General features: G+C 39.4%; 1 non-coding gene and 1 pseudogene across 2 annotated transcripts in view; both read left to right on the top strand.

Moving 5' to 3' along the window:
• Csl1 (citrate synthase like 1) overlaps positions 1–10,057 on the top strand; it is a 114,685-nt gene extending 104,628 nt beyond the window's left edge. The window contains exons 3-4 of the transcript XR_015624603.1: positions 9,301–9,336; positions 9,965–10,057. This is a non-coding gene — a transcript (citrate synthase like 1). The remainder of the gene's footprint in view (positions 1–9,300; positions 9,337–9,964) is intronic.
• A 1,853-nt stretch (positions 10,058–11,910) lies between these two features.
• Positions 11,911–15,003, top strand: Cs-ps1 (citrate synthase, pseudogene 1; annotated as a pseudogene). Its single transcript, XR_015624600.1, has one exon. The product of XR_015624600.1 is annotated as a citrate synthase, pseudogene 1 (transcript).
• The last annotated feature ends 1,630 nt before the right edge of the window (positions 15,004–16,633 follow it).

The following is a 16,633-nucleotide window of genomic DNA, read 5'->3' as shown; positions in this document are numbered from 1 at the left end:
GAAAATAAACACAGACACAGTGAATCTTACAGAAGTTATGAACTAAATGGATTTAACAGATATTTATAGTACATTTCATCCTAAAACATAAGAATATACCTTCTTCTCTGCACCTCATGGTACCTTCTCCAAAATGGACCATATAATTGTTCACAAAATGGGCCTCAACAGAAACAGGGAGATTGAAATAATCCCATGCATCCTGTCAGATCAACACAGACTAAGGCTGGTCTTCAATAACCAAAATAATGTTATTTCTATAACAAAAATAAAGCCCACATATATATGGAAGTTGGACAATGCTCTACTCAATGATAACTTTGTCAAGGAAGAAATAAAGAAAGAAATTAAAGACTTTTTAGAATTCAATGAAAATGAAGGCACAACATACCCAAACTATTGGGACACAATGAAAGCAGTGCTAAGAGGAAAACTCAGCTCTGTGTGCCTCCAAGAGGAAACAGGGGAGAGCATACATTAGCAATTTGACAACACACCTAAAAGCTCTAGAACAAAAAGAAGCAAGTACACCCAGGAAGAGTAGAAGACAGGAAATAATCAAACTCAGGACTGAAATCAACCAGGTAGAAACAAAAAGAACTACACCAAGAACCAAGAAAATCAGGAGCTGGTTCTTTGAGAAAATCAACAAGATAGATAAACCCTTAGCCAGACTAACAAGAGGACACAGAGAGTGTGTCCAAATTAACAAAATCAGAAAGGAAAAGGGAGACATAACAACAAAATCTGAGAAAAATAAAAAATCATCAGACCCTATCACAAAAAGCCTATATTAAACAAAACTGGAAAATCTGCATGAAATGGACAATTTCCTAGACAAATACCAGGTATCAAAGTTATATCATGATAAGATAAACCAGTTAAAGAACCCCGTAACTCCAGAAGCAATAGAAGCAGTTATTAAAAGTCTCCCAACCAAAAAGAACCCAGGGCCACATGGGTTTCGTGCAGAATTCTATCAGACCTTCACAGAAGACCTCATACCAATACTGTCCAAACTATTCCACAAAATAGAAACAGACAGAGCACTACCCAGTTGCTTCTATGAAGCCACAATTATGCTTATACCTAAACCCCACAAAGACCCAACAAAGAAAGAGAACTTCAGAATAAAATTCTTGCAAACCAAATCCAAGAACACATCAAAACAATCATCCATCATGATCAAGTAGGCTTCATCCCAGGGATGCAAGAATGGTTCAGTATTATCAACATAATTCACTACATAAACAAACTCAAAGAAAAAAAAACACATGATCATTTCATTAGATGCTGAGAAAGCATTTGACAAAATTCAATTTCTTTCATGAAAAAAGTCCTGGAAAGATCAGGAATTCAAGATCCATACCTAAACACAGTAACAGCAATATTCAGCAAACCAGTAGCTAACATTAAACTAAGTGGAGAGAAACTTGAAGCAATCCCACTAAAATCATGGACTAAACAAGGCTGCCCACTCTCTCCCTACTTATTCAATACAGTACTCGAAGTCCTAGCCAGAGCAATCAATGAAAGGAGGTCAAAGGGATACAAATTGGAAAGGAAGAAGTCAAATATCACTATTTGCAGATGATATGATAGTATACTTAAATGTCCCCAAAAGTTCCAAGAGAGAACTACTGAGCCTGAAAAACAACTTCAGCAAAATGGCTGGGTATAAAATTAACTCAAACAAATCAGTAACCTTCCTTTACTCAAAGGATAAACAGGCTGAGGAAGATATCAGAGAAATAACACCCTTCACAATCGTCACAAATAACATAAAATACCTCGGTGTGACTCTAACCAAGCAAATAAAAGATCTGTATGACAAGAACTTCGAGTCTCTGAAGAAGAAAGAAAATGAAGAAGATCTCAGAAGATGTAAAGACCTCCCATGTTCATGGATTGGCAGGATTAATATAGTAAAAATGGCCATTTTGCCTAAAGCAATTTACAGACTCAATGCAATCCTCATCAAAATTCCAACTCAATCCTTCATAGAGTTAGAAAGAGCAATTTTCAAATTCATTTAAAATAATAAAAGAAACCCAGGATAGCAAAAACTATCCTCAACCTTAGAAGAACTTTTGAGGGAATCACCTTCCCTGACCTTAAGCAGTATTACAGAGCAATAGTAATCAAAAACTCTATGATATTGGTACAGAGACAAGCAGGTAGATTAGTGGAATAGAATTGAAGACCCAGAAATGAATCCACACATTTATGGTCACATGATCTTTAATAAAGGAGCTAAAACCATCCAGTGGAAGAAAGAGCATTTTCAACAAATGGTGCTGGGTTCAACTGGAGGTCAGCATGTAGAAGAATGCAAATCGAACAATTCTTATTTCCCTGTACAAAGCTTAAGTCCAATTGGATTAAAGACCTCCACATCAAGGAAGGAAAAGTGGGGGAAGGGCCTTGAACACATGGGCACAGGAGAAAATTTACTGAACAAAACACCAATGGCTTATGCTCTAAGATCAGGACTCCACAAACGGGACCTCATAAAACTGCAAAGCTTTTATAAAGCAAAGGACACTGTCATTAGAACAAAATGGCAACCAACAGATTGGGAAAAGATCTTTACCAATCCTACATCCAATAGAGGGCTAATATCCAAAATATACAAAGAACTCAAGAAGTTAGACTCCAGAGAGCCAAATAACCCTATTGAAAATGAGGTACAGAGCTAAACAAAGAATTCTCAGCTGAGGAATATCAAATGGGTGAGAAGTACCTAAGGAAATGTTCAACATCCTTAGTCATCAGGAAAATGCAAATCAAAACAACCCTGAGATCAGAATGGCTAAGATCAAAAACTCAGGTGAAAACAGACGCTGACAAGGTTGTGGAGAAAGACAAACACTCCTCTGTTGTTGGTGGGATTGCAAACTGGTATAACCACTCTGGAAATCAGTCTGGAGGTTCCTCAGAAAATTGGACATTGCACTACCTGAGGACCCCGGTATGCCTCTCCTGGGCATATATCCAAATGATGCTCTAACATGCAACAGGACACATGTTCCATTCTGTTCATAGCAGCCTTATTTATAATTCTCAGAAGCTGGAAAGAACCCAAAAGCCCTCAATGGGAGGAATGGATAAAAAAAATGTCATACATCTACACAATGGAGTACTACTCAGTGATAAGAAACAATGACTTTGTGAAATTCATAGGCAAACTATGGAACTAGATGGAACTAGGAAATATAATCCTGAATGAGGTAACCCAATCACAAAAAAATAGTACATGATATGCACTTACTGATAAGTGGATATTAGCCAAAAAGCTCAAATTACCCAAGATACACTCCACAGAGCACATGAAGCTCAAGAAGAAGGATGACCAAAGTTTGGAGGCTTCAGTCCTTCTTAAAAGGGAGAACAAAAATATTCATAGGAGAGGATATGGAGACAAAGTTTGGAGCAGAGACTGAAGGAATGGTAATTCAGAACCTGCTCCACCTGGGTATGCAGCCCATTTATATAAAGCCACCAAAAATAGATATTGATGAAGTCAAGAAGTGCACGCTTACCAGAGCCTGATGTAACTGTCTCCTGAGAGACTCAGCCAGAGCATATCAAATACATAGGTGAATGCTAGCAGCAAACCATTGAACTGAGAACGGGGTCTCCATTGGAGGAATTAGAGAAAGGATTGAAAGAGCTGAAGGGGCTTGTAACCCCATAAAAAAACAATGCCAACCTATCAGAACTCCCAGGACTAAACCACTACCCAAAGACTATACATGGACAGACCCATGGCTCCAGCTGCATATATAGTAAAGGATGGCCTTGTTGGGCACCAATGAGAAGAGAAGCCCTTGGTCCTGCCAAGGCTGGATGCCCAGTGCAGGCAAATGTCAAGGGGGTGGGAAAGGGATAGTTGGGGAGGGTTAACACCCTCATAGAAGAAGGAGAGGGGGATGGGTTGGGGCTTATGCCTGGGAAACCGGGAAAGGGAATAACATTTGAAATATAAATAAAAGTATCCAATTTAAAAAAAAATTAAACCTAATCTCTCCGTCTCATTCTCTTTAATCTGTCTCTTGTCTCTCTGTCTCTGTCTCTCTTTCTCTCTCTGTGGTATGTGCATTTGTTTATTGCATACAATGGAATCCATAATCTATATTATTTGGCTTTTAGAAGATTAATGATGATAAACAGCCTCATACAATATGTAGGTAAATCAGGACTTCAGTTGCACTGTGTATTTGTAAATCCCTGAAGCTAGCTTTTACTTTCAGCCAGTATTTTCCTGAACTAACATATCTCAATTAGTTTAGTCATACAACTTTGTGTACTGTACCCATTTCAAAGCTGATACTTGCTCATGATACCTCTAGAAACTCTGCTGTGGACAGCTTGATGTTTTCTCTTTGATCGTACACGATGCTGAAAGTACACTACTGTACACTAGCTCTCTTCCTTCAGTTGATGGACCTGATCGTCATTTGTAGTCCTAGATTGTGATTGTTGGGTATTCCTGATATGTATAGCCCATAGTTTCAACTCTGTTTCCTCATAATGCACATCATTCTCAGTCATGGATATCAAAATTCTATTTTTTTCTCTCCCTTCTTTCCTCCCTCTCTCCCTCCTTCCCCCTCTGTCTCTTTCTGTCTCTTTCTGTCTCTTCTCTATCTCTTCCATCTCTGTCTCTCTATCTCTCTGTTTCTGTTTCTTTGTTTCTGTCTTCCTCTCTGTCTGTCTCTCCTTAGCTTATTCTTAAACTATTTATAAGTACCACAGAAATCCAGGACACTCGTTGCTTCATTGTTTATTGACTCATCATTCTTAATAAAATACTTGTATTGGAAATGCGATCATTTTTCATTAGAATTTGTGCCTTCCTCAAAGTCATATTTACTAAATCAAGCAACAAACTAATGGTGTGGAAAAACTGCAGAAGAATATGGTCCCAATACTTTATCTAATCTCACATCTAGCTATTTCCTTCTGGTTGAAATATTCTGTCTTGTGCAGAGAAGGGAGACTCTTGAGATTTGAGAAATTTACAAACTTCATTCACAAGGCATAGGAGGATGAGAAAGTTTCCAGACTCATGATCCACCCCCAAGGTTGTATAAGCAATAAAAGATTGTTAAGGAAGAGCAGACACTCCAGTGTAGCTTGCTAAGTGTTGGACACCTATGCAGCTTTCATGAGTTGTCACAACTCTAAGCAGAGCTTTTGTTGATACAGCTGCCCTTCAGTCACCCATGATCCCATGAAAAATACCTTCTCATTCATGCCTCTATATGTGATCTCAATTAACTCTCATCATGTCATCATTCTCTCTCTCTCTCTCTCTCTCTCTCTCTCTCTCTCTCTCTCCCTCCCTCCCTCCCTCCCTCTCATTAAAAATAACACTGATTCATTTCATTGATAGCATTTCATACATTTATGCTCGATCTTGGGTGAACAGACATTTGCTCACTTCACTCCATTGTGCTAGCATGCTTCTTGGCGATGCCTGTACATTTTCCCATCAATAAAGAGTTCATTTTCTGCTCTTTAAATATCTTCTATCCTAATAACTTGATTTTATTAGGACATGATAACAATGAAAAAATATTTCTAAGCATTGATCCAGCATTGAACATATGGCTTCTGATCTCTCGGAATGCTGTTACTGGAATTAACATTTGAGGAAGCCAGATATAGTCACTGGAAAGGGAAAAGCAAAAAGAATTTTCTCTACCAATATCTCTTAGATCAACTACTCAACACCAACACTGAGAGTTGGGCAGATACGCACATTTCCAGAGTCACCAGATGACTCGTTACATGAAGAGTTCCAAGTAAGAGCAGTGGAACTGCCAAATTAAATCAGCTCAAATTGCTAACCGACAAAGTTATAATACAACAGATAAAGCTAGTGTAGTTTTAAACAATCTGTTACACAATAATAGATCATGAATTAAATCTAACTAAAGATAATAGATAACACATAATGCTTCCAATAGTCATGACAGCTAGTAATTTTTGTTTGTTTTAACCAAATTCAGAAAATTGTTTTCTTTTTGAGTCTATGATGTTCCTTTACTATTTGGTCCATTCATATCTAGCATTTATAAAAATTTTTATTAAATCTTTTTCATTTAATAAGGCATAGAAGGTACTACAATCATCCTCACGATGTTAATGAGGACACTGAACCCAGGACAGCACATATCTATACACAGTAGCATCAGAAGACAAGTTCTGGATCAAGGCCCATTGCTCTATGATGCTATGCTGCCTTACAGTCCTTCTGTCTGACTGTAGTAATATAATTTAATATTGGCAAGGGTATGTTAAACTTAGATTTTACATTATTAAAATATTTGACTCTGGATATGTTTATTTGTTTTTTTAAACAGTCCCAATCGTCATTAGTGTTCATTCCCCATGATATATGAGAGAGGGAGAGAGAGAGAGAGAGAGAGAGAGAGAGAGAGAGAGAGAGAGAGAGAGAGAGAGAGAGAGAGAGGCGGGGGGAGAGAGAGGAGGAGAGAGAGAGAGGGAGAGAGAGAATTCAGTTTTGCTCTAAATTTCTGATTCACTTTCCAGCAAATTTTTATTTAGCAATCACTCTTTGATGTTTAATAATACTTTGAATCACTTTATAAGCAATCTTACCTTTTTTCTCTGAATCATCTAGACCCATTTTGTCAATGAAACTCAAATTTGTATTTCACACTTTTTTTATTATTAATTTGAAAATGTTGCATGTTCCTCTTCTGGGTAAATTCTTATTTCCTTCACTGAAAAGAATACTTGACCTTTTCAAACATTCAAATATTTGTTCCCTGATCCAAAAGTGGAAACTTACCTTACATAAAGTTTATTACTATCTCAGGTCATTGTAATTCAAAATGGGATTTGTAGTCTCATTTATAATTCTAATAAAATGATAAGCCACACACAAGGAGAACAGACCTTAATATAAATTCTAACTTTTAAAACGGCATATTAAAACAAAATCTTAAGTGAAACTTATTGAAACTGTGGGTAGTTTTTTTTAAAGCATTCCTTACATTTTTAGAAGTATTACTGTGGTGTAATTGATAACTGAGGCATAGTCAGAGTGGCATTGGAATGGGGATGAGCTGTGTCATCTCTCCGTCCCAAACAGATACTGTCTCTAAGGAATTTTGAAAATATTAACATATAATACCAACGAAAGTCAACATTTTGAATACATTAAAGGACGTAGTCATTTATTTAACATCAAAGGTGTACTTGGAATATTTTTTTCCAATGACTTCTGCTTAAGTTTTCACAACTGAAACACTCACGTTTGTTATCTCCTATTCTCTATGAGGTGTCCTGTGCTGGATACTCCAATGGCTTTATAAATTTGCAGAGAGAAGTACGTCTCTGGGTCACCTTTATTGCCATTGTTAAAGAAGGTGTCAAAGGGAGGAAAGGGAAGAGAAGATGATGTAAATACATTACATTCTCAAAAATAATTTTTGAAAATTAAGAAGTAAAAAGAAAGTATCAAGTTATGCACACTGCTCAAATGTTATCTCTAACCTACAACCAGCACCTGTATCAGCAGCAGCATTCGCTTTTTACAAAGGAATTATAGGTCAATAATCTTTTAATGTGCTTTGGAATAAAAATCTACTTTAGTAAGGTACATAGAAGACTCTGGGGAATGATAAAAATGAATGCCTATTAGTGAGACATGCAATAAAATCTCATGTTGGGAAGGAATCAAGGGGAGCTGCATAGATTCCCTCAGGCTGGCCTCTCCCTCGCTCTCACTCCAGGCAGAATAAAAATGTCACATTACCAAGTGACTAATTCCAGTGCTTCAGAGGCTTGCCCTAATTTCTCTTATGAAGTGACATGACAATTACTTTATATCTATCCAAAATGTATATCATAGAGATAATATAATTTCTATCTATAATACCTAAGATGTTGATTAGATAGCAGATAATTGTCATAAGAGGTATTAATTTACTTGTATTTTACTTTTGAAAAACTAGTAAAATGGGTATTACACGTCTACCAATATTTTCCATTTGCTTAAAGTGAGGCAAATGTCTATGCCTCATAATCACGCAGATAATAATATTATAAAATAAATGAATACTCTAAGTGCTAAAAGCATGAGAAATATTATTTCCCAGGGATGATTCCCTAATTGGATATCTAATACCAACTGAAATATGAGCCCTGAAAGCATACACACACAAGTAACACTAAACAGCTGAGAAGCTTATGTTTATATATTCATGTGTGTGTGTGTGTGTGTGTGTGTCTGTGTCTGTGTGTCTATGTGTGTGCAACAATAATGAGAAGCCATGGATTGGGAGTGTGGGGAGAGAGAACAAAGAAGGACATGGGTTAGATGGAGGAAAGGTAAAGAAAGATATATTAAAATTATAGCTTAATTTAAAAAACTTTAAAAAAAATTATATATGGAAGATGGAGAGAAATGATTGTAATGACCAGGAAGGTCATTGTGAGATTCTAGTAGTGTCAGAAGCTACACACATAAAGTCTACTGACAGGACTGTCTAAATATGAGGTGAATATGGTCAACAATAATAGATATGTCAGAGTGGAATGAGGAAAAAACTATAAGGTCTTAACTCTGTGTGCGTGTGTGTGTGTGTGTGTGTGTGTGTGTGTGTGTGTCTGTGTCTGTGTCTGTGTGTGTATATATACATGTATATACTGTTATATATTATACTTTATATACACATATCCAACCTATATAACAATAATTATTGAAAACAGAGGCCATGCATTTAAAAAAGAACAAGGAAGGATATATGAGAGGGTTTTGAAGGAGTAGGGGGAAAAAGAGAACTTAGGTAATTATATTATAATCTCAAAAATAAAAGAAAAATACATTCCCTAATATCAAAGATCATCCTTACCTCTGAACCCTTGAAGACAGTTTCAACATGTAAAACCAATGAATGCTATGACTGAGGTTGGGAAAGCAGCAATGGTCACCAATGGCATGAATTAGTTGCTTTAGAATAATCTCCCTACTTACTAAATCAGTATTTTTTAAAGTGAAAAATAAGAAAATTGTAGATAACAAAGGAACACTACCCTTAAATTGTTCTTGGTACAGCTGTCTCTGTTTCCTTTCCTCCTCTCAAGTATTTATTAGACAGCACAAGAACATTTATGAAATTAATTGTAGGGATAATTTAGATGGTACTACTTTGAAGACCATACTTTAAGCATATACTTGGAAATAATTTTTCTTGCTCATCTTCGCTCACTGTAATAGTGTCTTTGTCTTCTCTCTGAGTCTTGTTTTATATGCTTTTTCAGAATATGAAAACACCATCTCAGCCAGCAGCAGCCTTGGTAAGTCTAGATCAAATAGCAGTTTCATTTAATAAGTTCATAAATAAGGCAGGAAGCAACTGCTAATGGAATCACTCCTAAAACTTTACAGCACAATAAAATCATGTCATTCCAGAGGTATAACACATTTCAAAATTCATCATAATCCTAATAACATACATGGTGATAGAGTAAAAACTAGTATTTGAAATGAACAGAAATGGCATTCATGCTCCACTACAACCATACATTTAATCTTACCTCAGACAAACTGTAAAATATCCAATTTCTTAATCTGTACTAGAAAAATGAAGCCAACAACAACAGCAACAAAACACACCTTACATGCTTTTAGGAGAAGTGAAAGTCATTTCTAAGAAATCCATCAAGGTGGCCTTTCACATTATAAGCATTCAATGATTGATAGTTTCCTTCTCCTTCGTGCTGGTCATCCTTTACCACCTACTTCTTTTATCTCTGTATGAACTGTCAGAACAAAAAAAAAGCAGAATTTCATGCTTTCGATGATATGACATCACATAATATCTTTTATGTACAATGAAAGACTCCAAAAACTGATTACCAAACCATGCTACCAGCAAATGATACCTTGAAAGAGCTAAACGTTTATCTCTGTGTTCATTCATAGTATTGAGGTTCATATGGAAGATGCAAATGAACATTTGCACACTTCGAGGTTTACAGACTTGGAGAACTAGAGGAGACATTCAAAAGGAAAGTGGTGAGAGCCTGTTCAAACAATGGAGAGGTTGTAAGCACTTGCTACATGCTGAGACGGAAGCTTGTCCTTGTAAAGTTTTTATCCTCATGGGGAGGACAAAACATTCAGCCTTGGCTTTTGTTTATGAGGGAAAGGTTAGTAAGGACTATGCAGCACAATGATGGAAAACTTATTCAAGATTTCAATTAAACAGACACACAACCACAAGAAGGCACGAGCTGTGTAGAGAAGGAGACAACGGATCAGACAATCTTAACTTTTTGGAGGAAGCACAAAGGAGGCCGAGTTGAGATAAAATGTTGTGAAGGTAAGTGGGTCAGTGTTTTGTAGAGCATAGCATTGTACGTGTGAATGCAAAGCCTATGGAGAACTTTGAACATAAGAATAGTTGATTGTACCTTCTCGTGTAGAAGATATCCAGGAGATGGGAGATAGATACAGCTGATTCCTTGGAAGCTTGTGGATCAGCTAACCTGGCCCGCGTAGCACTGAATAAAAAACATTTTGTCTCAAAAGGGATGGAGGGAAGAATCAACAGGCAAGGTTGCTCTCAGACTCTATACAGATTCAATGGTGCATGGATACTCACACTTACACACACACCTGCAGAGGTGGAGGGAATATAGATGAGGGGAGAGGGAGAGAGACAGTTTAAAATAAAGGAAAAGGTACCTACTGACTATGTGTCTGTGTCATCAGTGGCAAGGAGGCAAGGAGACTAAGAACTGAGGTTGTCAAGAACGAAGAGATTTACATTGAGGCAGGAATGAGAAGTGGTCAGATTTAGGTAGAAGCAATAGAACTTAATTATGAATAAAAATAGAGAATGAGAGAACTCCAGAAACCAATTACAACTCCTGATACTGCACCTTAGTGTGTGGGAAAGTATCAGAAAGAAAATTTTAGGTCACTCTATCCAGACTTGATAGAGCGGTGTTGACTATTAGATGTTCAAGGAAGGATGTTGTCAGGTAGATACATTGTTAAAGTCTGAGGGTAACAGTCCAGGATGAAAGACGGTTTGGTTGGTTGATTGATTGGTTGATTGCATATTATGTAGATTTTAGTACCACAGGTCTGATGTGTCTATCTGAAACAAAATTATAGTCAGAAAGCATGAAGACCAGAAACTGGGGACCTATAACATTTGTCTATTAGGGGTGTCAACTGTCAAGTTCAATGAGCACATACTGACCTATTAAGACAGAAAGAAAATAAACAGTCCAAAAGGACAGTTATAATTCAAAATTCCATTAACTGATGAAAAATACAAGTACCAGCACAACAGAAACCCAACACAATTCCAGCTCATCTGTCTTGAAGGCCAATATTGTGATAGAGTCAATGCTGAATTTTTAATAATTTGGCCGAGTTAAGGCAAAATGTCCCTGATGAATAACTGTTTTATTCAAAAAGTCATGCAAGAAGGCTGGAAATCTGGACAGTACTGGTAAAGAGGAAAAGAGTTTGAGTATACGAGGGGAAAATCAGAGGGGAGATTCTGTGAGGTAAGTTCAAAAGTTTCCCCCTCAGGGGAACCAGTATTCCAAGGGGACTGAAGCCAGGAAACAATTGCTGGAGCTTCCTTTTCCTTTGAGTTACTTTTTGAAAATCCCTGATGTCATTGTCAGGCCCTCTTCCTCCCTAGTCTATAGCTATGTATGTGTGTGCGTGTCGCCCCTAGTTCAGGTTTCAGTCTACAATGTGGGAGAAGTTCTATATAGATCGATATAGTCTATATAGGACCACAGCCATATAGGTCGTGGTCACACCTCCAAAGTAAATTGAACTTTGAAAATGTATAATTACTCACCGAGGTTAAGCCAACCCCATTGTTCAAACAACTGAGCCTCTTCGAGGAACGTTTATTGCATAATCACTACCCACGGAAGAACGGAGCCTCGAAGGGGCAGTTCAGGATGTCAGCGTCCTAAGTGGCTTCATTCCTTTTAGAAAGTGGCTGATAAAATATGACACTGTAGCACTTAGCAATCTGCTTGAAGGAGGAAGAGAATCACACTCCGATCTCTGATAAGTGCAAATTAAGTCCTTGGCGAGGTCTCCACCACAGCGGCAGCCGCTCCTGTTTCAGTTGCAGCTCTCTCCCTTTGAGCTCTTCCCAACAGGTCCCGGAGGGAGTTCGCCCGCCATGGCTCTACTCATTGAGGCAGCCCGACTCTTGGGAGCCAAGAATCCATCCTGTCTGATCTTTGCTGCCCGGCACTCCAGTGCTTCTTCCACGAATTTGAAAGACGTACTGAGCAGTCTGATACCTAAGGAGCAAGCCAGAATTAAGACCTTCCGAGAGCAACATGGGAAGACAGTGATGGGCCAAATCACTGTGGACATGATGTCCGGTGGCATGAGAGGCATGAAGAGACTTGTGTATGAGACATCGGTTCTTGATCCTGATGAGGGCATCCGTTTATGAGGCCATAGTGTCCCTGAATGCCAGAAACTGCTGCCTAAGGCTAAGGGTGGGGAGGAACCCTTGCCTGAGGGCTTATTTTGGCTGCTGGTAACTGGACAGATGCCCACAGAGGAACAGGTATCCTGGCTCTCACAAGAATGGGCCAAAAGGGCAGTTCTGCCTTCTCTTGTGGTCACCATGTTGGACAATTTTCCAACCAATCTACACCCCATGTCTCAGCTCAGTGCAGCCATCACAGACCTCAACAATGAAAGCTACTTTGCCCGGGCATATGCAGAGGGAATGAGCCAAACCAAGTACTGGGAACTCATCTATGAAGACTGCATGGACCTGATTGCCAAGTTACCGTGTGTTGCAACAAAGATCTACCGGAATCTGTACCGGGAGGACACCAGTATTGAAGCCATTGTCCCTAAACTGGACTGGTCCCATAATTTTACCAACATGTTAGGCTTCATGGACCCTCAATTCACTGAGCTCATGCATTTGTATCTCACCATCCACAGTGACCACGAGGGTGGTAACGTAAGTGCCCACACAAGCCATTTGGTGGGCAGTGCCCTTTCAGACCCTTACCTGTCCTTAGCAGCAGCCATGAGTGGGCTGGCCGGACCGCTCCATGGACTAGCGAATCAGGAGGTGCTTGTCTGGCTGACCAAGCTACAGAAGGAAGTTGGCAAAGATGTGTCAGATGAGAAGTTACGTGACTACATCTGGAACACACTCAACTCAGTGCAGGTTGTCCCAGGATATGGTCATTCTGTACTAAGGAAGACTGATCCACGATATTCCTGTCAGCGAGAGTTTGCTCTGAAACACCTGCCTAAGGATCCCATGTTTAAGCTGGTTGTTCAGCTGTACAAGATTGTGCCCAGTATCCTCTTAGAGCAAGGAAAGGCTAAGAACCCCTGGCCCAACGTAGATGCTCACAGTGGAGTGCTGCTTCAGCACTACGGCATGACGGAGATGAATTACTACACAGTCCTGTTTGGAGTGTCGAGGGCACTGGGTGTGCTAGCCCAGCTCATCTGGAGCAGAGCCCTAGGCTTCCCTCTAGAAAACCCCAAGTCCATGAGCACAGATGGTCTGATAAAGTTTGTGGACTCTAAGTCAGGGTAAAATGGGAGATTGGGGAGGAGGGGGCTGGGAAACTGACTATAAGAAAATGAGGAAGTTTAAAAATAAAGTATAATTTTGTTTTGTTTCGGGGGCCTTTAAGACTTAAGATTACACTGAATCTGAGGCATTAGAAATACATTTGAAGTCAAAATATAAATTAACACTTGAAAGGCAAAATGACCCCTTTTCCCCTCACCAGTTCACTTCCCCTTCCTGGTATGAGTTGCCCACTGGCTGTAGGATGACCAGGACTGATGCATGTGGTCAGGGTTAGATCTGGCTACCCACCCTCTCTAGAGTAAGAGTCTGGCTCCCTCTCTTCTTTAGGTCAAAGCAGGTACAGAAAAGCTGCAGTCATGCAGTGAAGCTTTTGTTTCTACTCCGACATGTCTAGATCATTTAGGCCAGGGACAGGCCCCTTTTATTTCTATAGAAATCATGTTGGATGTCAGCTGTGTTAAACACTAGGGCCTTTTCCCATGTACACAAGCACTTCCTACCTAGCAAGATCTATTGGTTAGCTGGAAACATTTTGGCAATGTTTTGTGCTAGCAGGTGACCGTAAATGGCATGGTATTTATTTTGACCAGCACCCAACATTTGAATCTATTTCTCCTTTTAAATTATACCATTAAAATTAAGGTGGTCTGGGGGTGTTCTGTTTCCTTCCAGGTTTTCTATACCTCCTCTGCCTCAAGCTGAGGTTCTGGGTCTCCCTGTCCTGGCCTCTGCTAGGGTCCTCTCTTAGCAGGTCTATCTAATCTGTGGTCTTCCCAGTGGTTTGGCTTTATCAGTCCTTAATGAGAACTAGGCCTTTAACTCCCATGGAACATAAGCCACTATCTTCTGACCTTGGTTTCTCCTGTTAATATGGTCTGTCACAGAACAAGGGCTCAGGAATGACCAGCCTTTTTGGGGTCTTGTCCCAGGGGTTCTAACCTTTCTTTTTGAACAACAATTACACATGATTCTCATTGAGTATTAGATGGACCTAGGGCTGGGGGCCTCCTTTCTCATCCTGTGTCAAGGAAATAGTCCTTTATTTATCAGTGTCTTTTGCTCTTCCCTTAAGTAAGAGTTCATAGCACAGCATTTATTTTAGCACAGCCCCTTTTGCATAGATTTTCAGTGACTCAGAATGCTCCACTGCCTTTTCTTTGAGAAAGGGTTGAGATAACTCTTGTTGTACCCCCTCCTTATCTCAAAGCTCCTGCCTGTGTCTGTGTGGGACCCAACTCCAGCACCACACTGTTGAGAGGAACGCACTGTAAACGCCTGGGTACCTGTTGAAGTCATGATGCAGACTTCAGGATATGTATAAAATAAAAAAATATGTTTTTATTAACAAAAAATAAAGTCCTTGAGCTTGGGGGAAACAATAAAGTGTGGGGCTTGATGTCTGAGGTTGGTTAGATTTCATGCTTCATTACTCACTGTGGAGTTTGACATTATGAAAATTACATGACCTTTTTTAACCTCAGGTTTCTCTCCTGAAATGGATATTAGGTGACACCTTCCTAAAAGGCTGGTGAACAACGTAGAGTCCAGGGTGAGCATGGATAAGTGTGTGTGTGTGTGTGTGTGTGTGTGTGTGTGTGTGCATATGTGTGTTTGTGTGTGTGTGTGTGCACACTCATGCTTGCACACATACCTTCAGGGGTCAGGGAGAGATATAGACACAGCAGGAACTGTACCTTTTAAATAAATTGTATCATAATATATAAATGAAATTATCATCCCAAAAGCTTAATAGGATTCAGTCCAGGAAGGACAATGTAGGCTTTGCCTGATCCGTTTCTGCCCATCAGTCAAGAGAAATCTCATTTCATTCCAGGCCCAGATCTTAGTGGAAAGACCTGGAAATTCATGTTCTTTCCCCAACCTCCTTAAACATCCTGTGCCCTTCTTTGTCTTCCAATACCATTCATGCAATATAACTCCTCTACTTGGCTATAGCTGGCCTTGACTAAGATAAGGTCGGGGCCTTTGTACTCCTCTCTGCCTGTCACATGACCTGTTCTGGTCCAGTCTCCCCACTCTTGGCACCTGTCCTTTCATTTCCAGACCTACTCAGTACTGCCTTGTAGCTATCTCTCTACTGAGAACTTCTTCTCTTCTTTGTACATCTGATTTATTAGCAGTCTTAAAATCTCTTTCCGGTAAATGTGGCATGAGGTCTTACACTGGAACCTGGAACAGAAAAAGAAAATTCATAAGAGGAAAGAAAAGGAGAGAAAGAGAGGAAGAGGGAAAGAAAGAGAGGGGGGAGGGAAAGAGGGAGGGAAAAATAAGGGGGGAGAGAAGGAGCAATAGAAAGAAAGAAAACTAAAAACATCTCAGTAAAGTAATATACTATTGTTAGTTTCAATTTTGACATATGAGATGTGCTGTTACTCAGCATGAAAGTAGGTGAGAATCATCTTTGTAGCTTATCTGAAAAACTAAAATTATTCCAAAATTAAAAGTTCATTTAAGAAATTCACACTCTCAGCTTTTCTGGAAGACTTCCTTCTCCCTTACAAATGCCTCTCCATGCTCCTCCTTGGTTTTACTGAGTGACTGCACTATGCAAGATTTTCTTCATCTGTCCAAAAATGAGAGTGAGCATAAACCATGGTTAGGAGTCTAGGCAGAGGTGTTACAGAGCACACACACACACATGCGTGCACGTGAATGTGTGTGTATATGTGAGTGTGTATATCTGTGTGAGTATATGTGTATACGAGTGGATGTGTGTTGAGTGTGTGTGTGTGTGAGTGTGTATATGAGTGTGTGTATGTGTGAATGTGTGTGTGTTTGTGTGTATGTGTATGAGTGGAGGTGGAGACTCAGATATTGAGTAACAGATCAGTAATTGGTAACTTGCCATCTAGTTCAGTGTCCCTCACCCTCCAATATTGAGGATTGAGCCCGGTACCTCACTCATGCCGGGCAAGTACTCTACACCACTCACCCATATCTTCCATCCCCTTTTCATGTTTTATTGTGAGGAAGGATCTCACTAAATTGCCCACGTTCTTCCTGAA

The sequence above is a fragment of the Rattus norvegicus genome, chromosome 7 (assembly GCF_021556685.1).
Source record: "Rattus norvegicus strain SHRSP/BbbUtx chromosome 7, alternate assembly SHRSP_T2T, whole genome shotgun sequence".
Taxonomy (NCBI): Eukaryota; Metazoa; Chordata; class Mammalia; order Rodentia; family Muridae; genus Rattus; species Rattus norvegicus.
Note: the sequence above shows the minus strand (reverse complement) of the source record. Positions and strands in the feature narration are given on the sequence as shown.